Source organism: Bactrocera neohumeralis, chromosome 5, assembly GCF_024586455.1.
Source record: "Bactrocera neohumeralis isolate Rockhampton chromosome 5, APGP_CSIRO_Bneo_wtdbg2-racon-allhic-juicebox.fasta_v2, whole genome shotgun sequence".
Lineage (NCBI taxonomy): Eukaryota > Metazoa > Arthropoda > Insecta > Diptera > Tephritidae > Bactrocera > Bactrocera neohumeralis.
This window is the reverse complement of record NC_065922.1, coordinates 73293108-73318608: the sequence shown is the minus strand read 5'-3', so window position 1 is coordinate 73318608 and position 25501 is coordinate 73293108. Positions and strand designations below refer to the sequence as shown.

At 31.0% G+C, this 25501-nt stretch overlaps 1 protein-coding gene across 1 annotated transcript in view; it reads left to right on the top strand.

Annotated features, from left to right (window-relative positions):
- The window catches only part of LOC126758588 (uncharacterized protein CG43867), a 298748-nt gene that overhangs the window by 181178 nt on the left and 92069 nt on the right, over positions 1-25501 (top strand). The gene's annotated exons all lie outside the window — the stretch shown is intronic.

The following is a 25501-nucleotide window of genomic DNA, read 5'->3' as shown; positions in this document are numbered from 1 at the left end:
CAACCAAAACTTGCAACATGACTTTCAGGCAAAATTACAAGTTGGAGTTCAAATAAAGTTTCAAGTTAAAAGTTAAGCGTGGATATAAAGCCACACCACGTGGAGCGAAGATAGCTGGTAGAACGGTGGAAAGTGAAACTTATTGAAGTTTAAATATATACATAAATTTAATAAATTTTGCAAAATTTTTGATTTTTTTAATTTTATTATTTTTTTATATTATATTTTTTACATATTTTCCAAAATTATATTTTTTGGAAAATTGCTTTTAAGTGAAACTTATTGAAGTTTAAATAAAGAAATTTAATAAATGTTGCAAAAATTGCGTTTTTCTTTAAATTTTATAATTTTTTTATATTAGATTTTTTACATATTTTCTACAATTATATTTTTTGGAAAATTGCATTTAATTTTTTTTTCATAATAAAATCAAAACATAGTTATAACCATTTTTTTTTATTTTGTGTTTTTGGTGTTTTTAAGTTTTTTTTTTAATTGTTATTTGAAAATTTTGTATTTGCTTGTAAAATTGTTATTTAGTTTAAAGTAAAGAAAATTACAGTTTTATTTTATTATTATTATTTATTTATTATTTAATTATTAAATTTAATTTTTAGCTTTACTGTGATTATTATTTTTTATTCCAAAAATGAATATGAGGAGATCCCTAAAAACATAATGTAATTTAAAAATAATTTTCAATATAACTTTCCAAAAATTTTCATCAAAAAAAAAATATTTTTTTAATAAAAAAATTAATTTTTTACATATATTTTTTTCTTCATTAAAATTCAACTTATTTTTTTTAATAATATTTAGTTTTTTTAATATTTTTTTTATTCATTTTCTTATTTACAGTTTTTTTCAAATCCGTTTAACTGCTCAAAATTTTTACACTTGCAAAAAAACTCAACCTAAAAAATATTTTTTTTTAATATAATGTTATGTTTTTACATAAATAAAAAATATTTTTTCACAAATTTAATTTCTCAAAATTTTTACTCTTCCCAAAAATTCAATGTAAAATAATTTTTACTTACACTTTTTAATGTAATATTTTTATCTTTTGATATTTATATGTATTTTTAAAATTGCAATTTTTCTCAAACCTGTTCAAATTTTCAAATATTTTTTCTTGAAAAAAAAAATTAAAATCAACATTATTTTTTTGTTATTTTTTTAATAAAATTTATTTTTTTTAATAAAATTTAATTTTTTAATAATATTTATTTTTTTAATATTTTTATTAATTTTTTTGGTTTTAATTTTTTTCAAAACCATTTCCTTTGTAAAATTTTTATTTTTCAAAAATTAAAATTCAACCTAACCTCTCAATTTCTGCCACACTCGCTTCTATTATGTTTAAATATCATCCAAGCTAACCGTTATTCCTGCAATCTTTCCTCACACTGCCATACATAAGCACTGCTGCGTCATTGACGCAATATTACTGTTACAGTGTCTCCTATGTTGCAAGCTTCGCTGTCTGTTCTTACCAAACACACACGCTCTCTGCAGCTTACTCTGCTCAAAATATTATTTGGCTTTTGTTGTCGTTGTTGTTGTTATTGTTGAATGTTCACTTTCAAATTGAATGAAATTAAAAGTTTAATTGGATTTACGTTTTTTCTTCTCGCATTTAATTAAATATTGTCATGTTATACACGCTCAAGCCACAGTGCAAGCGCGCGTCTGCGATTCTCTGCAGCGACTGCAAGGGGTAACACGGACTGGAGTTAACAATAAAATTGTATACGATTGCTTGGTGTAACATGTTTTAACAAAAGCATTGTGTGGCATTACTTTGTGTGCTTTTGTAGAGATAAGTGGAGAGCTCAGTAGAGGGCTTATGATACCTTAAAGACGGTCAGAGTTCGTAGAAGATTTAAAGTTCCAACAATACGTCAGAGCTCGAAAGAGCAAGTCTTCCCTTTTAAATCAATTCGCTCTAAGTTTACCTTATTATATAATATGGTCTATAAAAAACTAACCAAATACTATCTTATTAACATTTTAATTTTTTTTTCATTTCCTTATTTACTTACAGGTGAGTTCACTTTGAAATTTATTGAAAATGGTGGATCAACTATAAAAAATCAAACTTCATTGACTGGTAAAAGGAAGCTTCACCGAGTCGAGATTATGGTATATCAATTTATAAATTATAATTTTCCATTTCGACTTAAACTTGACACTCTCTCCACCTTAGAATGTTTCCCGTATTTTAAAATCTTTGCATTACTTTTTCACTCTAAAAAAATCCAATAATAATAACAAGGAAGCTCATAAGCTGCCGCAAAGCTCTCAATTAACTTGCTAACCATTCTCAGTTCACTTTATGTAAAGCCTGTGAAGTCAACTTCTCACATAAAATTCAATATTTTATTACTCAATTTTTATAACAAAGACTATTGAACTTTTCGCTATTTTTATGGCTTTCGAAAAGTGCGGGGCTTAGAGTTTAAATCGATTTTCAAATTTTGATTAAGCGAAAATTGGTTCTGTCTCACAAACTTAATACCCTAGCAAGAATTTTCTCTTTAAATAAAATTTTTGCTTTGATAAAGAGCAAACACTTCACCATCACCATGCGATATTTATTCCTTACATCATATCTATTTTTCCAAGCTCTTTCATAGATGCTTTTGAAATCCAATTTTCGGATTCGCAAACAATATTTCCTTCATTGTCGATACGAAAGTTCTAAAACATAATATAGTTGTTTTCAATCTCTCACATTATTCTAGTTTTCGGATTCACCAATAATGTTTTGTTCATCGTCTGTACGAAAATTCTAAAACAGACAGAATTTAATTAAAATATTTTAACTAATCTTCGAAGCAAGCTTGATACTGATCTTATAATAATAAGATAAATAATCATAAATAATAATACGTCTAGCTTCTCAATGGGGATTCTCAAATTTTACAATCATTTCAAAAGCCTTTTAGTTTCAAGCTTCATGAGTTCTATGCCATAATTCTAACCAAGAGTAACTTCCAAGGCATTACAGCTCAACAAATCTGAAGATTCTGTTTAGTATTCCATTTCCAATAGCTTTGGAGTTGCAAGTTTCATGAGTTCTTTACTATTGTTCTAACGAAAATAGGTACCACAGCTCAACAAATCTGAAGATTCGGTTTAGTATTACTAATTGAAGAAGTCACTTGAGTACTTTAAAAGTACTTGGGCGGATTGTTGAAGTGATTTGAAGATATTTAAGGGCTTGCTATGTGAATAAAATAAAAAACTTATCAGAACTCGACATTATGACTAGTGTCTGATTATTTATTCTGGTATTATAATTCAACGAACCGAAGAAACTCGACTTCCCCTCCATGGTTTTTAAATTTTGAAGCGTTTCTTCAAGTAAAAGACATAAACATTTATATTAAAGTAGGTTTTAAGATATTTGTGATTCAGTTATAAATGCGCGGTCTTAACATTCTCATTCTATATTTCAACTAACTGACGAAACTCGACTTACACTCCAGGAACCTGAAAGTTTTTAAGCAATTTTTCAAGTAAAAGTCATAATGATTTTTATTAAAATAGACGCAAGCATTTTTTTATATATATTAATGAATGCAACTCATTATATCTATAATTCAACTGACCGAAACAACTTGACTACCTCTCCAGGAATTTGCAATTTTTTAAACTTACTTTCTAGAAGAAGTCAACATAATTTATATTAAAGTGCGCCAAAAAAATAATTATTTGTTTATGACTGACTTTAGTACTTGATTCTATAATTCCACCAACCGAAGAAACTCGACTTCCTCTCCACGAATATTGCATTTTCAATGATTTTTTTTTTCAATTCTTTATAATTTGCAATAAAGTTGTCCAAAGAATTTTTTTACTTACTACTGACCGAGTTTAACATCTATTTCGACTGGATAATTCAACCAACCGAAGAAACTCGACTTCCTCTCCAATAATCTTAATTTTTTTTAAGCATTTCTTTAAGTAAAAGTCAACATAATTTATATTAAAATATGCCGAAACATTTTCAGAAGTTTAAATAGCGTTTTTAAGTTCTTCTGCTAAGATTGCATTACCATAGTGTATAGAACCTAACAGCAGCTTAAATTTTTAGTTTTTCTTTCTTTCTTTTCTGGTTGTATGCAGTATTTTGTTGCGTTCCACGCATTCTTATATTAAATAATACACTTTTGTGCGCTTTTAATGACGCGCAAAAGTACGCAATGAAACACGGATGCACAATAAAGATTCCTGAATTGCTGAGTAGCCTATTATAACATAAATATGTATTTCTATAAGTTGCTACTTCTCGTATGCAGTTATAACAACAGCTTACACCAGCCAAGCAAGAACGAAGACAATGAAATGCATACATTAAGGCGCTTCCGACAGGCAACTAACAGGACTTGACAAAGACAACAACACGCATATTCTTGTTGCTTTTAGAACTAAATGAAGAATTAGCTCATTAAGTACTTGAAGCAAGAAATGCGTGCGCACAAAAGGCTAACTGTTTTGCCATTAAAATTTCGAAATAATTTAGGCAAAAACAAATAAATAATGAGACATAATTACAATTGCATAAGTGCCGTTAATGGTGCTGTAGCAGCTCTATCTAAAAGGAGTCCTGCTTTGCGCCAACTCATGCTCATAACTTACGCGCTTGTTTATTAGTCGAAAAGTATGCAAAGCAGTTTAGGCACGACTGTAACTTAATCAGCGCCGCGTTTGCTGGCCTCAAGCCGTCTGCTGTTTAAAAAATCTCACAAATTCCTACTTAACTGTTAGGCATTTAAGTTAATTAATGTAAAGCGCCTAAAAGCCCCTTACACTTTTGGGCTGCAGATTGTAGTTATCTTTATTTATCTGCACTCTACTTGCGCGCAATTATATAATTCTTTTGCCGAGCCCAGCCGCCATTAGATTTATTTGCTGCAAAGTGTTGGGCGCTTATGCATGGCTATTAAGTTGATTGAGCCTATAAATATGCTACCATTAGCAGTGATTATTGCTTTGTTGCTGTAAAATTTCTTGCATTTCTTTTCTTACACAAAGTTCCTCATCATTTCCTTACTTATGCTTATATTCTACTGGCTTCCACATTTTGTGCCTACTTTTAGGCGCACCAACAACACCGTAGTGGCACTAATTGCGCGTTAATCCCTAATTCCGTCAGCCTTTTCACGCCAAAGGTGCCAGGAATTAAAGTAAACACGGGTTTTCTGCTTCTACAGCTGTTTCGCGCACATGCCTAAAAGTATGCTACTGCATGTGTAATTAGCTAACATTACATTTGCGCTAAGTGCTTTGCGAAATGTTTTTCTTTTTCATTTAATTTTTGCTTGCCAGCTGAAGTACATGTGTAAGTGATGTCTCGTAATGGCAATGTTTGAATTTGCAGCGCCTAAAAGTATGCCAACAAAAGGGCTGCACAAGGTCAACTGCCGTGGCAAAATTAAAATGTACAACGCATACAGGCAGATTTCATTGTTCGCCGGCTGCAGTTTACATTTCCATTGCTGTTTTGTTGTGCTTTATCATTTTTTCACTTTCTTCTCCACCTTCCTTCATTGCCAACTTTCTATGGCGGCAATCAAATTTATGTATCTATATATGTGCATAGATATATACTTTTTTACTGTCAGATTGGTTAAATCTGCTGAGTATAGTTAGAAAACCATTTTGGCATGTGACCTTGACATTTCTAAGCGAAAAGAGAAATAGGAGAACAAAGAAATATGTTCTAAAAATAAAGAAATAGAAATTTTGCTGGCTGAAAAAATAAAATTCAACGATTTGCACGTGACTAAAATTAATGTCTTATATTTTTTTTATTATTTTGTAAAGTTGAAAGGACTGGACTTTCTCATGAAATTTAGTATTAAAATGTAAAAATTATCTTCGAAAAAATGTGTGTCCATCATTCAACTCGGTCTTATTTAAAGCTAACTGAAAGCTTTACCCCTAATGGTCCTATGTATTTTTTTTATTGAGGCTTGGAGTTGAAAACTTAGAAAGATATATTATGTGAACCCACAATAATTCCTTGAAACCTGACATCTCGAACGGCGAACAACATGAAATCGCCTCCAGCGCTTTCTCACGAACTCGGGTCCGCTTTGTTGTAATATTTTCTGTATTGCTCTCTATGCGGAAGTATCAAAAGTTCTGATTTTTATTGCACAGACTTCCGTTGACTCCTGGAACTGTTTCCAACAAACCAGCTTATGGTTCAGAAGTTTCGGGCGACATATGCAAGTAGTCTTCAAAAGCAATGCTTGTGAGTTTTAGTTCGCTTGAACGTGTATCGTAGATTCCAATTTTGATATTCAATAGTTCGCATAGTTAAAGTGGATCTTCACCTCTCATTTCAACTGAACTGCTTTTGTTTCCGACGACTTTAATGGAAGGTTACCAAAGGCTGAAGAGCGTTTTAGAAGGACTGCTCCCAGAACTTCTTCGGGAGCAAGTTTGAAGATGTTTAGAGGTCAAAACACTTATATTAAGATAGTTTCTTTTCGTAGTTATCAAAGGTTGAAGAGCTCGGACTTCATTCTATAATTCCACTAACCAAAAAAACTTGACTTCCCCTTTACGAATATTGACTTTTAAAGCATTTCTTCAAGTAAAATTCATAATAATTTGTACTAAAGATGACCAAAACATTTGTTTACTTAGTACTACTGAACGATTTTAACATCTATCCCGAATCGGTAATTCGACCAACCGAAGAAACTCGACTTCCTCTCCAATAATCTTAAATTTTTTTAGCATTTCTTTAAATAAAAGTCAACTTAATTAATATTAAAATATGCTGAAGCAGTTTTCCCAAGTCTAAATTGCGCTATTCAGTTCTTCTCCTGAGAGTGCATTACCCTACTAGATTAGAACCTAATAAGAGATTAAGGTTTTATATTTTTCTCTATTTCTTGCAAGTAATTTTTTGTTGCGTTCCATGCATTCTTATACAAAATAATACACTTTCATGAGATTTTAATGACGCACAAAAGTATGCTATGAAACCAGGACTGAAGGTCTTGGACTTACAGTTGTACAACAACTGCTCCCAGAACTACTTCAAATACAGCTTTTGAATATTCTTTAGAGCCCAGAAGTCACTAATTAAAGTCATTTCGAGCAAAACGATACTTCACGCTGAACTAACTTTACTCTTCGCTGTTTTTCTCAGTCCTCAACGCTATACATTTTTCATGTGCACTCGCCCACAGCCAGCACAAACACCAGCACCGCCGAGCAACTCTCAAAGCGCAGTGTGCGGCACACGTGCGTTCGAACGCAACTTAAAATTATCCAAACTCACTGCGGCTCGTTAACGGTATTATTTGGCCATTATAGTGCAACTTTTGGTAATTTCAGATTACTCGGCGCTGCCACAGCTTTTGCCTCCAGTTTTCTGTACAGCTTCTTCCACAGCTTAAGATTTAAATCAGCGTACAATTTACGTGTGGATTTTTGCTGTATTGTCTTTTGTTGTTGCTGTTGTGCTTTTCTATTTGTTATGTTGCTCGTTAATCTTTGCATAGACATTATCGGCGTGAACGTGAGCAAATAAACATAAGAACTAGGTGGCAGAAAAAATTGCGCAGCTATTTATTATGTGTTGCCGCCACGCGGAGTAGGGGATAGAAGTTGCTGTGGGAGGAGAATCAAGTTGGGGAAGAGAGAGAGAAAGTGAGTTAAAGGGTGTGCGAGGTAATCTTATCGGCAAATCATATGTGTGCTTGCCAGTTTAAGCAAGAAAAGGCAATAATATACTGAAAGGGTCCTTAACTATTCATTTAAATAAGAAAAAAATTCAATTTCTATGAGACATATTTTTATGAAAAACTGTTTTGACAGAATTATGAAGAATATTTTTAATCTTATTGCTAATTTAAACATAATTATTTACAAGGAATAACTTAAAATTTTTTCAAATTCTTTGTTTTTTTCATTAAAATAAAAATTTTATATTTTATATATATTTTAAGATTTTAATGAAAAAAATTTGAAAAAAAAAGTTAAAGAATATTTTTTAATAATATTACAATTTTTACTAGACAAACTTAAAGTTTTCTTCAATTTAAATTTAAAAAATTTAAAATTTCTATTAGATATTTAACTAAAATTTCTGGTCTCTGAATTTGTTTTTTTTTGTTTCTAGTAAAATTTATAAGAAAAATGAAGAGTTAACAATTTAGTTTATTTAAATAAGAAAAATTTAATTTTGTAATTTAAAAAATAAATTAGATATAATTTGAATATGAAAATGATTCTTTTTTTATTCAAATTCGACATTTTCAAATTGTTTCTGTTATAAAGATAAAAAATTAAACAAATTTAAAATTTATTTCTGTTATCATTTCAATAATAATAATACCCACAAAAAATAATGTAAAAACGTTTTTTAATTACTTTTTAATTAATTTTTTAAATTAAAAAAAATTATTATTTTTATTTTTTAACTAATTTTTTAAATTTTTTTTAAATAATTTAAGATTTAAAAATAAATAAAAAATAAAATTTTGAAATAATTTTTTTAAAGTGAAAGAAATATATTTTTTTAAATTAATTTTTTCATTAATTTTTTAGATAAACTAATTAGATTTTTTTTTCTTAAAAAAATATTTTACTCATTTTTTTAATTTAACTTAATTGATTTTATAAATTTTTAATTCATACTATTTTCCAGAATTTCTATTTCATTAAATATTTTTTTTAAATTTTTTATATCTCTTTTCACATTTTAGAAATTTTAACGACTCTAAGTTTTTTTAATTAATTTTTTTAATTAAAAAAAATTAGTTTTTAAATAAATTTAGGTAAATAATTTTTTTTAATTTTTTTAAAATAATTTTTTAAATTTTTTTTATAATTTTTTAAAGTGAAAAAAATATATTTTTTTTAAATTAATTTTTTCATTAATTTTTTAGATTAACTAAATTTATTTTTTAATTTTTTTTCTTAAAAAAATATTTTGTTCAATTTTTAAGTTAACTTAATTATTTTTATAAATTTTTAATTTATAGTATTTTCGAGAATTTTTATTTCACTAAATATTTTTTTAAAATTTTGTATAATTCTTTTCACAATTTAGAATTTTTAACGTCTATAAATTTCTTTAAATACTATTTTTTCCTGTTTTTTATAATATTTTATTGATTTTTTTTAATACATAGATTTTGACAAAATCAAAATAGCTTTAAAATAATTTTTGATTTTTTGAGAATTTGTTATGCATTTTTTAATAAAAAAATTTTGCAGCAGCATAAATTATTTTCTTAATTTGTTTTATTGATTTTTTTTGATATTTTTATGATTATTAATTTTAAATTTTTTACAAATTTACAAGTTAACAGAAAAAAATTCTTAGTTTGGTAAATTTTTTTTATATTATTTCCAATCTAGTTAAAAAATTACCAACAATTTTAATATTAAAAACATTTTCTTAATATATTTGTATATATAATTTTAGCATTTTTTTATTTAATCTACCGTAAGTCTCAATTTTTCCAATTGTTTGCTTTCAATTATTCAATATTGCTGATATTGATTTGACCTTAGTTTCACTTTTATTTCCCTGAATTGTCAATGTCTTCTTAACTTTTTTATACTCCTGCATTTTTTGCCTCTTTTTTCTCCTCTTTCATTCTCACACTCGTTATAACTCACAATTTATCGATTTTCTATAAACCATGCTCAATTTCACAGCATTTGGCATTTATTGCCAAGTCGTAGGTAATTTGAAGCGACAGATAAAGCCGCCCGCATGCTCTAGCACACACACACACACGCACTCACACTTTTACACGACTTTCCTTTTCTCATGGAACCTTTTCTTGTTATTTGCCATTCTATTTTTCCATGTCAATCCCTGGCGGCTGTACAAATTGCTGTCACATGTGTGAGATTAATGCTGCCTTACATTTGTCTGAGGCATACATATAGGCGCTCACAAGTTCTTACATATATGTGTGCACTTTTGTGTATGCGCATTCATTGATATTTACTAGTGTATAAGTAATTGCCATCGTAAATATGTATACGCTCACAAGAAACTAGCTTTGCCCAACGCATTTTGCCAATAAGCAGCTAGTTGTCAGCTTTGGTTTTAGCATACATTTCTGCGGCAGCTTTTTAGACGTTTGACATCTTTGTTTTACACAAGGTCTTTTCTATCAAGCGAAGCATTTTTTGTGCAGGTCTGAGTGGAAGAAAAAAATTAGTTAAAACACGAGTTGAAAGATTATTTTCATAGACTACATTCAGGCGTTTAAAAGTGAAGACGTATTATAAATGTATATTTTGCTTTCTTTTTTAGCTCACTTTCAAAAAAATTATCTTGCGCATTTATGTTATATATATACATATATGTATACATATATTTTGTGCGAAATATATTGTATAATTTTAGGCGCATTTTGGCTTTAATTGTAGACTACAAAACTTCAGTCGTTTATAAGTAATTTTATGCTTTTGCAAATTAAATTTAAAAAAAATTTGTCTCCTTTTACTTTATTTTAATTTTTAATGCCAATTTTTAGGCGCTAAGAGGATTATTTGGCTCATAACTACAAAAATTTCTTACATACATATACGCCTTTTTGCCATGAAACGCTCTCTCTTAAGCAAATAATTACCAAAATTTTTATTTTATAAAATTGCAGCATATTTTTAGGCGCATAAACAAAGCATTTTTAGTAAAGCACAGTAACTTATCGCTAAATTTTAGAATTATTTTATTCGAACTGATATTAAATTTACCAGTATTCCTTATATTTTACTTAAAGAACGCCATTTACAGCAATATTACAAGTAGTACAAGCATACTTTTAGGCGCTAACATTTTAAATTCCACTAATCGCGTTTTACGCCTTACTTGTGATATTATGTCACTGCATTATGAACAAAATATCAATAGCCTACCTATTTCTACATCTTTTCAATTTCAAGAGCATACTTTCAGGCAAATTGATATTTTAATTCATGTTAGCCTACCGTCAGGCTTATTTATGTAAAATTTAATGTGATGGATTTTACCTAAATTATATACTTTATATTTACGAAAAAATTAATTAATTCCCACAAATTGATTGAGTAAACTTTGCCATAGTCCTGCTGCCCATTTTGCCACTTTTAATTACAGCTCAGATTACCAATTGCACACATGAACTGAAATTAATTAAAAACAAAGCAGCTGTGCCAATATTTACATTTCGCACAACATGATACATAATTAGGCATTAATCAGGTTAAAGTGATAATATTACATTTTCTGTTTCTGGTATTAGTGCGTAGAAGTAATCGCTTGAAAATTGGAAAGTAGGTAGTACTAGTGAAAATTTGGAATTTAAAATAGTTGCTACAAATTTAAAACCTCTGGAAATTTATTTCTATTTTAAATTCTTCAAATATAAAGATTTTATAACTTTTACTTCAGTTATATCTTTTATAATTTATAATAAAGTCGAATACATAAACTTCTGACACACTAAACCATTTCGTACAATAACTGAACTTGTGGAACGGCAGAAATATAATTAATTTTTTATAAAATTGATTTCCACTTATATTTTATATTCTTCAAAATTACATCTTGACTAATTTTTAGTTCAAGAATACTTTGTAAACCTGCTTATGAATCAAACATATGAACTTCTGGAACGTTAAACCATTTCGTAGCAAAAGTGAACTTATGAAACGGCAATCTAATGAATAATGAACTTGTGAAACGGCAATGCAGCGAACAATGAACTTGCTTTGAACTTGCAAAAACTAAATTAAAGTATAAATATGTAGTCTATAGTCGCAAGCTGAACTCGTGACACACTAAAATAAACGTTAGCTTTGATAGTAGTCTAAGGAAACTTTTATCAGTACTGGGTTTAAAAAGAAATTACTGGATTTTTGAACTATTTCGTGGCATAGCTGTACTTGTAGAATGACAATGTGAGGAATAATGCTGGCATTGAACTTGTGAAACACTAAATTATAGTATAAATCTATCATTTTATAACTTCATTCAAACAGCTGAACTCGTGAACCACTAAATTAAACGAAAGCTTTGTTAGTAGTCTAAGGAAACTTTTATCAGTACTGGGTTTAAAAATAAATTTCCAGAACATTGAACCATTTCGTACCATAACTGGACTTTTATAATGACAGTATAGCAAATAATGCTGACATTGAACTTGTGAAACATTAAATTGTAGGAAAAATCTGTTGTGGCAAGTTTAATCAAACCTTGATGCCATTTTACAAGTTGAAGTTGTGAAACGTCAAAATAAATTTATTCTATGGTAGTTCAATAAAACTTTTAACAGCACTTGGTTTAAGAAGAATATGCTATTATTTTGAATTTTAGCAGTAATTTTAGGAAAAAATTACGCAATTTGTGCTCTCCTAAACACATGTGCTAAAGGTCTTTTATAGCAAAACTATCAAGACAAGATTTCAAAAATTTCGTAATTTCTGATGGAAATTATCATAGAACATTAATGATAAGAAAAATATGCAACTGCTCTTATGAAAATTATAGCTATCGGATAATAGAATTTCTATTCAAATAAAACTGAACTTGTGAAACGGCTAAAAAATAATAGTTTGAATGCTAATAGTGTTCAGTTTTTAGTTAATTTTTTCAAAAATAATGTGAATTTTTAAATTACACAGCTTATCTTTCAAAACAGTAAATTATAGAGATCTTAAAGCTGTCAATACAGATAACTGAACTCGTGAAACAGCAATGTATGGCGAGTTTAAAGTCACCTGAACTTGTGCGGCATATTTGAACTTGTGAAACGGTTAAAATATATTAATTTGAGTTTTAAAAGTATGTTTATTTATTAGTTGTGAAATAGAAAACTTGTGAATTAACACAACTGAGAGCTTAAAGCTTTGAAATTTCGAAATCAATCAGCTGAACTTGTGAAATAGCATTTCACTGCGAGTATAATTTCATGAAATGAACGAACCAAACTCGTGACAAGCCAAAATATGTGAAACAGCGAGTTTAAAGTCATGAAATCAACCAACTGAACCCGTGAAACGCCAAAGTACTGCGTAATTGAACTTGTGAAACGGCAAAGCGCAAATCTCTAACTATTAATTAAGCACAGCTGAACAAATGAAACACTATGCATGCAATTTTTTCCAACGAGCACATCATTTTTAATTGCATATTTTTAATTGTTCATAACGAGTACGCATTGCACTCAACCGTTTTTTCTCCGATAACGCCAACCAAACGACTCATTTAATTATGCTAACATTCGCTGCAGCCAGCAACACTAACTGTGCATTAATGGAATATATAGTAGCGCGCATTATTATGCAAAATATTGCAACTGCACACACATTCATATACTACCTATACGCTCGTTGGATTTGCTATGCAAATTCGCTATTTTATCTGAGTATCTGTCTGCTTTTGATCCCAATGGATTATGTTAATTTTTATGCTTGCGACATTTACCCCACCCATGCATTGTAGCCGCTCCAACACTCATGTGCCATTTCGCTTTTTAATAACTAGTAGCGCGCTACTCGCTCGTTTTGACGCCCCATCGCATAGAAATATTTTGCTTTGTAGCTAAAACTCATTTTATATGCGCATAATGGTCGCATTGCATTGCGATTTAATGCGTTAAAAGTATGCAATGCAATAAAGTGCAACAACAATAACATTGCCGTAAATACAACATGCAACAAATACACTGCAATTTAAGTCAGTTTGGCTTGTAAATTATAAATCATTTTCTGTGTCGTTTAATTTTGTCATAATTAATTACAAACACACACCCAAGCGCACATACAAAATGCTCGCAGCGCAATTAAACAAGCGCTTAGCGCTTTGCAATAGCACTTTGTATGTATTTGCGGCAACTCGTTGGTGTCCTTTCACTGCTTATGCGCCTATTTGTTGCTGCAGCGCAGTCATAAACTGGGTTAAGTGTCGTTTAAAGTGTATTAAATGCATTTTGCAGCCATTAAGCATACATAAAAGTCGAGCAATAACTCTTTACAAACATTCGCTATACCGAGTAACGAGTTGTTATGTGCAAAAATGTAAAATCGCCACTTAAAGCAAATGTTAAATGGGAGTGTGATATTGAAATAAATTACAAATTGCAATATTAAAGCAATTGGGAGCACTCGCTTTAAAGTAGCGAGTAGTTAGGTCGTGCAAAAAATGTAAAATTTGATCTTATATATGTATATTAAATATAGTTTGATATTGAAATAAAGCAAAAAGTGCAATATTAAAGCATTGGGAGCACTCGCTTTAAAGTAGCGAGTAGTCAGTCTTGTATGAATGTAAAATTTGCACTTAAAGTGATTATTAGTGATAATAATCAAGTGATTGAAATAAATAAGAAATTACAATACTAAACCAATTTGGAGCACTCGCTTTAAAGTAGCGAGTAGTTAGGTCGTACAAAAAATTTTAAATTTGCGCTTCCAACCAATATAAAATATAAGTTTGTTATTGAAAGAGTCCAAAAATTACAATATTAAAGCAATTTGGGCACTCGTTTAGAAGTAGCGAGTAAATAGTTTGTACAAAAATGTAAATTTGGCAGTTGCAGCAAACATTAGATGATAGTTACATATTGAAATAAATCAAAAATTGCAATATTAAAGAAATTTTGATCACTAGCTTCGAAGTAGCGAGTAGTTAGCTCGGTAAAATGGTTGGCGAGTAAAGTAAATACATGTTATAAATTTTACTTGCTATAGTTTTGCAATTTAAAAATAAAATAAGCATTCAGTTTGCGAATCGCTAGCTGCAACTCGTTAGCTTACCGGCGAGTAGCTTTTAAATGGCACAATTGACTCAAATAGAAACTTATAAACACAAAAAATTTACTGACTCAGACAGCTCAACCTTTTTAATATTCCAAAAATGTAGTAAGCTAGTAAAAATAATAGGTACTTACTCGCTATAAATTAACGAACATTAATTTAATACCTCTGATTTTGTATAATAAATAAATAAATAAACTAGTTCAATTTCGGAATATATATTAAAAAAAAATTATTTATTAAACTAACCCACAAAAAGTTCGCGTAAAACTTAAAAGCAGTTTCTACGCCTGAGAGTATGCAATATTATGCAACACGTTCTTGTCAGCCTATAATAACGTTATTTATAATCTTCCTAACTACAGCTACAACAATACTCATTCGTAACAACAGCAGCAACAGCTATGTAGTATGTCACCTGACATTGATTAAGCGCCGAGTGAATTTGATATGAATATGCCTTTGTTGTTGTTACTGGGCATACACTGCCTGGTATTTCACACTTTTTCCTCCATAACCTCGCAATTTATTGGCATTGGTTATGATTGCTTTTATTGTTGTTGTGGCATTGTGAAATTACTCGTTACTGGCTAGACAGTACGGACGAGTGAGCATTGAGCACATATATGTACCATTACCAAGCGAACGCTCTGGAGATTTATCGCTTGGTTGGCGACAATATGTATACATCTGTGTGAAATTTATTTCAACGATTTGTGAAAAATTATGTATAATGGAGTAAATAGGTATAAAAATGCATTTAAGTGTTGTTGGAAATGAATTTAGTTTTAAGAAGATTAGCTACTCGCTAGTTTTTCAACAAATATTTAGTTAGACTAAATAAGCGTTGGAAAACATGATTGGTACAACTAGGATTTTAAGACTAAATTTTTAAAACTACTCGTTACTTTTCTTTCAACGAGTTGACTCAATTTTACAAAAATACATTTTATTCCAAAACTAAATTGCATTTGAGTATATTGTAATCATTTTTAAAACTACTCGTTATTTTCATTTCAACGAGTTGACTCAATTTTACAGAAATAGTATATTTCATTCCACAACTATATTCCATTAAAAGTATATTATTATCATTTTTAAAACTACTCGTTACTTTTATTTCAACGAGTTGTCTCATTTTTTATAAGAATACATTTAAATACCACAATTGTATTAAATTTGAATGCTTTCCAAATACAATTAAGTATGTTTTCCTTCTCAAAAATTAACGAGCATAACGAACGAGCAGACAATATTCGTTATTTTATATCAACCATTTCTTTTAGTGTTCGACAAGACATAATTGAAATCTATATTTTTTGTCAATGATGAAAGTTATCCTTTCCTTAAAATTTCACTTAAAACATTGTTTTTTATAACAATCGTTACTTTTTTTCGACGGGTCTTGAGCTACTCGCAGAAGCACATATTCGAATTTATACACAACTTTCTGTTGTATAAATATTTACTCGACAAACAGACACTAAAAATAATGTTCCTAAAAATGCGCATTTGATACATGATTAAGCTAACAATTATCAGTACTAGTTTTAAGAAATTTCTAAATTTATTCGTTACTTTTTTCGGCGAGTATTTTAAAAATAGTAAAGGTTTGTTGTCTTTTGTTTACTGCGTTCTCGTTTATATTATAAAAATCATATTTTGACAGTATACTGAGTAATCAGTGCTTGTTTTGAGTTATATATACTACCATTCGTTGCTTTTTTGAGCGAGTATGTATGAACTAACCGTATATATTGTATTTTCGACTTTTTACAATATTTCTTTCAGAATATAATGGTTTAAAGGCGCTTATTAAGAAGATATTTCAATACTACTCGTTATTTGTTTAGCGAGTGTTTTAGAAAATTATTTTTTTTTTATTTCTAAATTGAATTTTTCAATAATTTTAGTTAAATTTTATTATTTTGGTCGACTAAAAGTCACAAATCTCAACAGCCAAAGTAGCGAGTAACTAAAATTTTTAATTTTTACAAAGCTTCGAAATGAACAGGCTGAGTTTTATTGCTAAAATATATTTGTGTTTCTAAGTTCGAGTAATTATTTGTTTTACTCAAGCACTTTATACTAAATTGCTACTCATTAGTCGCTTAATTAACATACTCTGCTATTTATCTAACTGTTTATGCAGAAATTTCCAACAAAACCACAGTTGCTGGTAAATGTTCTTCAGATGCCTCACATTTCAGTGTGAATGATATGCACCAAATTGTCCTTCGAATTCATTCCATGACAAGTTTGGTATTTTGAAAGCTCATACTATTTACTATCCTCCCCTTTGCCCTGCCCTCTCTTACATAATTAACTTTTCCAAATAACAATTAAACTCTTTCATTTCTCTTTCCTTTTGTCATTTCCTTTTCCATGTCTTTCTCATCGCATTTGGTTTGAAAAATTATCCACTGACATTTGTCACTTAATAAGCTAACGGTACACTACTCGCTCCATCACTCAATCGTTGCTTGCTTGCCACCTACTCACTTTCGCTTAGATTTTATCGTACTAGCACTTATAACAGGCTTGCCTTTACCCAAGCTCTATACAGTACTTCCCTTTCTCACTTTTTCCCTCTCTCTCTCTCACTCTCCTTGCGTGCTCTTCCACCTTTTTAATTGTGATTATCCAACAAACTTCAATTAGCTTGTGCATATATTTAGACTTCCGTATACCCATAATAAACGTCGCCTTCAACTCTGACCTGACTGAGCACACACTCTCTGCCCTCCACACCGCCCTGCTTCCAGCCTACTCGTTAACCTTTTAAATGTTTTGCCGAAAATGTCAAATGTTACAATGCGCGCATTGACTGTTGACTGTTACAATCATAATATTAGCAGTAAAACCGCCCGTCCCCGCAACATAGTCCTCTTCACCATATACATGATATGCACACGCTCGCTGGCATTACTTCCATTATTTACTTGGCTAAATGCTCTTCCGCATTCGTTGTCTCCCACCATACGCGATATGTTTCAAGGTATTGTTATTTTTCTGGCAACCCCTTTGCCACACGCTACCTCATGACCCACAAAGCTTTTAATTGTTGGGATGTGTTTTTTGTGTTTTGAAGGTGATTGTTGTATGCTTTTGCTGTAATAGTGCTTCCTCCTTTCAATTACAACGTCTATTTGCTTGGTTTTCGCTGTGTAATTTCGAATTTCAGCATGTTGTAATACTCGTTACTTTTGTTTTGATAACTAATGCGCAGCTGAAAGCCAACATGATATATCTATTTGTCGAAAGCTTTCCGAAATTGATGACTTAAGCTGACGCTGGAAGCTGTATTTGCTATTTTGGTGTTTGAATTACATTTGTAGGTCACTCGCTACTCGTTGGTGTGGGTAATGTTGTCTCCAACTTAAAGTGAGGTGGAAAATGTTGTCTTTAAGTGAAAGTATTATAAAATATTGGAAAATTGTGATTTTTATAATTTCATGAGTAAATTACTACTGTAGCTAAGTTAGTATATAATTTAAGGTCAAACGCTACTCGTTGGAGTGAGTAATGTTGTGTCTAATGTAGAGTGACTTTCGAAATTTTTCATTTAAGTGAAAGTAAATGTCGAAAAATCATTTTATTTCACTGATTTTATGAGCAAAAGAATACTGTGGAGAAGTTAGGGAATATTTTTAGGTCACTTGCTACTCGTTGGAGTATGTAATGTTGCGTCTAACGTAGAATGACGTTTGAAATTTTTGTTTTAAGTGAAAGTAAATGTTGAAAAATCATTTGATTTCAACGATTTTACTTGTATGATTAAAAAGAATGCTGTGGAGAAGTTAGGGAATATTTTTATTTCACTCGCTACTAGTTGGAGAGAGAATGTTTAAAAGTTAGCATTTAATGAATTTGAAAAATAGTATTAATTGTATTATTGACACAGTTTACTTGCAGTCAAAGCACTCGACTGGCAAAACCATATTTGACTCCATTCGTTTGCACTTTGTACTCGTAACCGTGCCATAGGTGACCCCTAAAAGGCGGGGTGTCAACTGTTTTTTTTAATTTTTTGTCTGTCAATGATTCTTTAAGAGAATATTTTTATCAAACTCCAATTTTTCTTAAAAGGTTTATTTTAAAATATTTCGGTACAATTCCAATTTTTTGGTGAGTAGGGTTGCCATCTGTTTTGTTATATAAAATTAATTGAATAGTATTTTGTTTTTAAGGTAAGTAGGCCTATCAACATACACGTTTTTTAAAGGGGTATATTAAAAATATTTTTAAACAGAGTTGCCACCTATTGAAAATTTTTGTGAAAGTTGCATATTGTAGTTGTTTAATTAAGTACCATATTATTTATTTGTATATAAAACCAATTTTCGTTACTTTTACAAAATATAAAAGGGTTGCCACCTGCAACCAATAAATTTCAATATTATTTTGAAATAACAAGCTGAAAAAATATAATTTTGTGTATTAATCGAAAGGTTTTTTTTAGATTTGTACACCAATATTATTTTTTACAGAGTTGCCACCATAACAAATAAATGCTTCCCAAAATATGTACATACATACATAAGTCCAGAAGAACATCCAAATGAACAACATTTTTTGCATATCTATTACGTGCTGTCGTTTATAGATTATGACAATTGATGTTAAATTGAATTCGTTTCTGTAACTGGGTTGCCACCTACAAAAATATATAATTTTAAAACTTAAATAATGTTTAGTACAATTTTGTGTATAACTGCAACATGGTTAAGAGTTTTCACCTATTGAAACTTATGTTCGTATGTAACAGAGTTGCCACCTATAAAAATAAATATTTTAAAAATATAACTTAGGGTTAAAAATGCCTAAAAAATCATTGTTTTCAATTATTGGTGTATTTACCACAAAATTAGAAGTTTTCGCCTATAAACGCTTATATAACAGGGTTGCCATCTGTAAAATAATTTTTTAAATGAAATAAATGAAAATGTTGTTTTAAAAATTTTACTTAAAAATACATAAATATTGGGGGTATACACTTTTTTCTTAACAGTGTTGCCATTAATTTCGAAATAAAAATTTTAAATATTAAAAATAATTACAAAACTAAGTAGTTTTAAAATTAATTTTTTCCGAAAATATTAATATTAACTATTTATATCATTTAATATGGATGTATAGAATCAAATATATTTTCTTAAGCACGAATAGGCATAAATATGCATACATATATACATATGTATACCGTTAAGGGATATATTTCTGTTCATTTCCGTTATGCAAATACCCGAACAATACCAATGTTAATCACAGCATGCTTCAATGGCCAAACAAAATAACCATCAGAGCATGTATCAAAAACAACATTGACAATTACAACAACACCAAATTGTATCACCAACAAATTTGCAACAACAACCGACTGCAGCATCAAATAGGCAACAACAAAATTGAGTTACAATTGCGGTGTCTTGCTGCTAATGCAGTGCGGAGCGGCGTTGGCATACACGGCGTATGAGTAATATGTGAATGGCGACATATGTTGACTGTCAGCTGTTGCCGTTGCGGCTGCGGCTACGGCTGCTTAACAACAATGACATCTGAAGCGTCACGCATATCCGTTTCCTGCGCTATTGCGGTGTTGATATGAAGCGCAGCTGCTGAATGACAACGGCTACAACAACAACCGCTGGCGAACGTTTGAAGTGCCTGCGACGCCAAACAACATTGCCTGTGCAAATATTTTCATTGCGGCTTAGCAGTTCCGGTTGTGTGGCAACAAAAGCCAACACTCACACCTCTAACGCGTTTGCTGTCGCCAACCGACCGCCAAAGTGCTTGTCCGCCATTGTATTTGCTCATATTTTGTTGCGTCCAAGTGCAATGGACACTCGATTGCATTTGATGGTGTGAAGTGTACTTTCTGCACTGAAGTGCACATGTGTGCAGCATCGCTGCATCTCCACTTAAGTCTGGTTGCCGTTGTCACTACTCGTTACTCGCTGACATTTAAGGCCACTTCACGGGGCGCACACAATGTGCCGAAACGTAGAGTAGCGTGGTGGAATGATTATAGAGTGGACACATGAGCACTTTGTTAGCAGAAGTGTGTACTCGTATGTGTTCACTAAGACATACGCTTGCGCTCAGCTTGTCACCATCTTTGCCCAAGTGATTTTGACACTTTTGATATGTTTGCAGTGAGGCTTTTCGTCAAATTATGTCGATTTATAAGGAACTAAGCTTTAAAAACCACAAAAAATGCAGCAGAAATAAAGTATTGGTACTAGCTACTAGTTGCTCATACTCGTTATTCGTTTATATCAGAAGTATAAAAATTGTGAAAATGTTATATGTTCTCAGAATTTCAAACGCACAAATAAGTTTTTACAACAAATTATAATTTTTTACTCGTTACTCGTTGAAAATTTTTTCGTCAGAAAATAATTGAAATATGTTAATTTAGTCTGATCCTAGATTTTATTAGACCATGAAAGTGTTTTATCTGAAATCGTACTCGTTACTCGTCCTATTGTAAATATTTTTACAAATATTTTAAAGTGGGAAGAGATTTATATGTACATACATATTTCGCCTTACCAAAAGTGATTATGAGAAGATACATGTTTTTGGCAGTATTTACTAGTTACTCGTTATTCGTTTATTTACATACATACATATAAAAAACACATAAAAAATTTTAAAAATTAATTGATAGAACCGTATTTATATTGTTAGGAGCAAGAACGTGTTTTTACATCAAAAAATTTTTTTTACTCGCTACTCGCTGAAATTTTTTTCTCGAACATATAAAAAAATTAGTTAAATTTTACGCATCCTAATTTTCTTAGGTTTTGAAAAAGTTGTAACTTAAATCTTACTCGTTACTCGCCCCTAAGTATTAATTTTTAAAATCTTTTAATTCCGAAAAATTTATATTTTTAACTTTTGTTTTACTTCAAAAGGGCGAGTTTAATAATTTTTTAGTCCAAACCAGTTTTGAAATTAAACATTACTCGTTACTCGTTTCTAGTAAAATGTCTTTTAAAAATATCTACCTCTAAAAATTTATTGCCTGTTTCAAGCCTCTTTTTTCTAATTCTATGCTACATATGAACATGGCTTGTTTAGTTCCTGTTAGTAAATTACTCGCTACTAGTTACCTTATAAAAAAAGATTGAGAATGGACACTACCGAAGCTAATAACAGTGCTCCATATGTAGGTATGTCCCTATAAACTCGCGCAAAGGTTTTTAGTAGTTTCCAACTCGCTACTCGTTAGTAATAACGTATGTACCTAACAAATGTACGTATGTCTACAACTGCTCGTCTTTAATTTTTACAAACGTCTATGTACTTAAAGTTGTATAGCGAGCGAGTTGTTTAAACTAGTAAACAAAAACTAATATTAGCACTCGTTGCAAGTATTTGTTACATTTTCTCATAATTCTTTAATTTTTCTTTTTCATTTTCTGCCTTTGAGAACTATAACAAAATTGGTTATACTCTTGCAATTTATTACTTTACACCATTTTTATAAAAAATATACATTTACTCGTTACTCGTTAAAAAATTTACTTTACTTTGCAATGCACAAATAGTAATAATATTTTACAATCGCTACTATGTATATTCATAATTTGTTAAGGAATTCATGCCTTATATATATTTTTTTTTTGCTTTCATTTGCTCTAACGAGTTAGTTCGTTACTCGCTATTTTAAAAATTGTATTTATATGAGCGTAAAAGTAAATTGCATATTTTAAAGTCTCAGCTGCATATCTTATTTGAATGAAATTGCACATAACTCCTTCCGGAGGAATAACTCGCTCTACCACATTAACCACTAACGAATTGAAACTATTTACAAACCCGCGCACATTTTCTATAGTAACAAATAAATATAACACCGACTTGCAATTAAGTCATTCATTTGTCTGAGTAGTTGGCATACCAGCTGCCATGTTGACCAGTAATTACGAATTAAATTAACTCGCTACAAAACACACAAAGCCAGAGCAACGAGTGCCGCCAACGGCCAGCTTAAAACGGCAGTTTAACGTAAGCAGTTGCTACATTGCTGGCTGATGTTTGTTAGTGGTTGGTGAATTAATGAGCTGGTGTTAAGTTAACACGCATACAAGCGCACACAAACTTACTCGTTACTCGTTTGTACTGGCATTTGTGGTTGACAAACGTAATTTAGTGCCAGCATTGCACCTTTTTCCATGTCATTTAGAATTTCGCTTTGTTGTAAATTGCAAGTCGAGCGAAATTTTACACAATACAAATGCAGTCAGCGCACACACGCACGCACGTATATTCAGCTCGCATGCAAATTGCTGCATACCAACAGGCGCCCCACCACATTTGTCACATAATGAAATGCATGTGTGGCGCATAGCTGGCTAGGACTGGGGCGATTGCAGGCATTGGTTAGGCGCTCGGTTATGCCGCACAATATATTGGAACACACAATGTTGCCTGCTCACACATGTAGTGTATTCGGTCTTGTATTCGCCAGAAGTCTGGCACCACCAACTATAATTTCATCCTTTAGCCACATCAAAGTCGAAACCAAAATTGAATGTGGCGTTGATTTGATGGAAATTTGATTGAAATTTGTCGGTTTGCTTTAGTCGTCAAATTGCGAAATCCTCACTGCTACTCCACTACACCTTGCTACTCGTTATACATTTAAACAGACACAGCAATTATTTTCAGTGACGCTTTTAATGCAAATTGTCTTTTATAGTGTTGACTGACACCCAGTGCATTGCCTGTCAACATTTTTCAAGCAAATTGACACTTTCATGATTTCGACTAGTTGCTCGTTATTGCTGAATAAGCGAACTTATGACGCGTGTGTTATTATTGAATTTCATTTGGGCATATTTTTGGTTAAATTCATACAATTTGCCGTTCACTTACATGCGAGAGCGTTTACTCGTTACTCGCTACATTAACATTGTAAGAAATTACAAAAAAATTTTCACAATAAAAATTTAATCATATTCTTCGTAACTACTGTCTGCCAATGGTTTTCACACAAAAAGACATTTCAATAATTTCAACTAGTTAAAAAGCATGTACTAGTTACTCGCTACATTCAAATTCAAAAAAAAAATATTAAAAGAAGTTGACAATAAAAGAATTAAATCTTGCTATCCATCGCAAAAAGACAAAATTTAGTCCACTTATGATCAATTCAATTGGCTACTCGCTACTCTCAACCGAAATTTTATGGAATATAATGTTTTCAATATGATTCTATAAAGACAGTTGCAAAACTTTTCTCACTGAAATTAACATACTCGCTAATTATGTACATAATCCTTACCACTTTCGTTACTGGTATTAGCACACAAAACTTTCTTCTACTCGCCACTCGCCAATATTTACTCGTTACTCGCTATTAGTCATACGTTACTTTAAAGTGTATTGATTTTAGTAGAAAAAAATTTGTTCTACTCGTTACTCGCTAATATATAATCGTTACTCGCTACAAGTGACACGCTACTTTGAAGTGTATTGCTAATTTTTGTTTAAAACTCTTTTTTTAATTTCTTTTTGGGCATTATTATAATTGTATATCTACTCGCTACTCGCTAATTATGTATGCATTTTTTACAATACTATATGTTAGTCGTTATTTGAAACCCACATGCTAAAAATACAATTCCATTACCAATGAATTGAAAAAAATACTGAAAAAAGTACAGCGAATTAATCACTCGCCACAAAGGCCATTAGCCTTCATGTTTCTTTATTGATATTTATGTCATATCCCTTCACTGTCAAACGTGCTTGCTGCACAATTTTTAATTTCGCCAACAAGCTTGTCAATAAATTTAATTGAAATACAATTTCAACAACTCGATATTCATCGCGCGTGTACATAAATATTTATTTCATTGTACAAATACGAACCAGCGAGTGTAAATATACAATATATGTATTTACAAATATGTATTTTTTTAATGGCTTGCAATTACAAAGGCAACACACCAGGGTCATTAAAACTGATACCCCACAGGCGCACAGTTGTGCTTCTTCCGCCTTCTCGTTTGCCCACTCGCCCGCAAATCCATTTACTCGTTACATATGTACATTTAATTAATGTATTGTATATTTTTTATTATAATATTTTTCTCGCACACCACAAAACAACACAACTCAACTGCTGCATATTTGAAATGGCCTGCCATTAAAAAGCGGTTACGATCCGCTCACGACGCTTGGCAGCAAGCGCGCTTTGACCGCCCACACAGCGCAATGCAACGAGTGGCGAACAATAAAAATGCATTTTGCCCGGTCGACAAAGCATTCTTCTTCTGTACATTTGTTTCCTTTGTTGCACTTTTGTGGCCAACGCGCCAACTGCGCCACCGGCCTCTTGGGGGTACGTACTGGGCACTGGCACTGGCCCGCACTGTCATTGGTTGGACGCCAATGAGTTCATTAGTGCGCGCCGCCATTTATGAGAGACAAACAAGTGGCATAACAATTAGTCTACAGTCATTATTGTATTATGACTGTTTGCTGTTGTTATTGTGCATTTTTGTTTGAAGAGCTGTGGCTTGCTCCGCACTCTTTCACTACTGAGTTTCTTTATTTTGTTCTCTGCGTCTTTATTTTCTTCAGTTGTTTCGTACTTTGCTCGTTTTGCATTGCATTTTTTAATTAACGCATAATGATAATGGCTGTAGTCGCAGTCGGTGTGCGCAGCTTCCGCTCGTTTGAAAGCTCA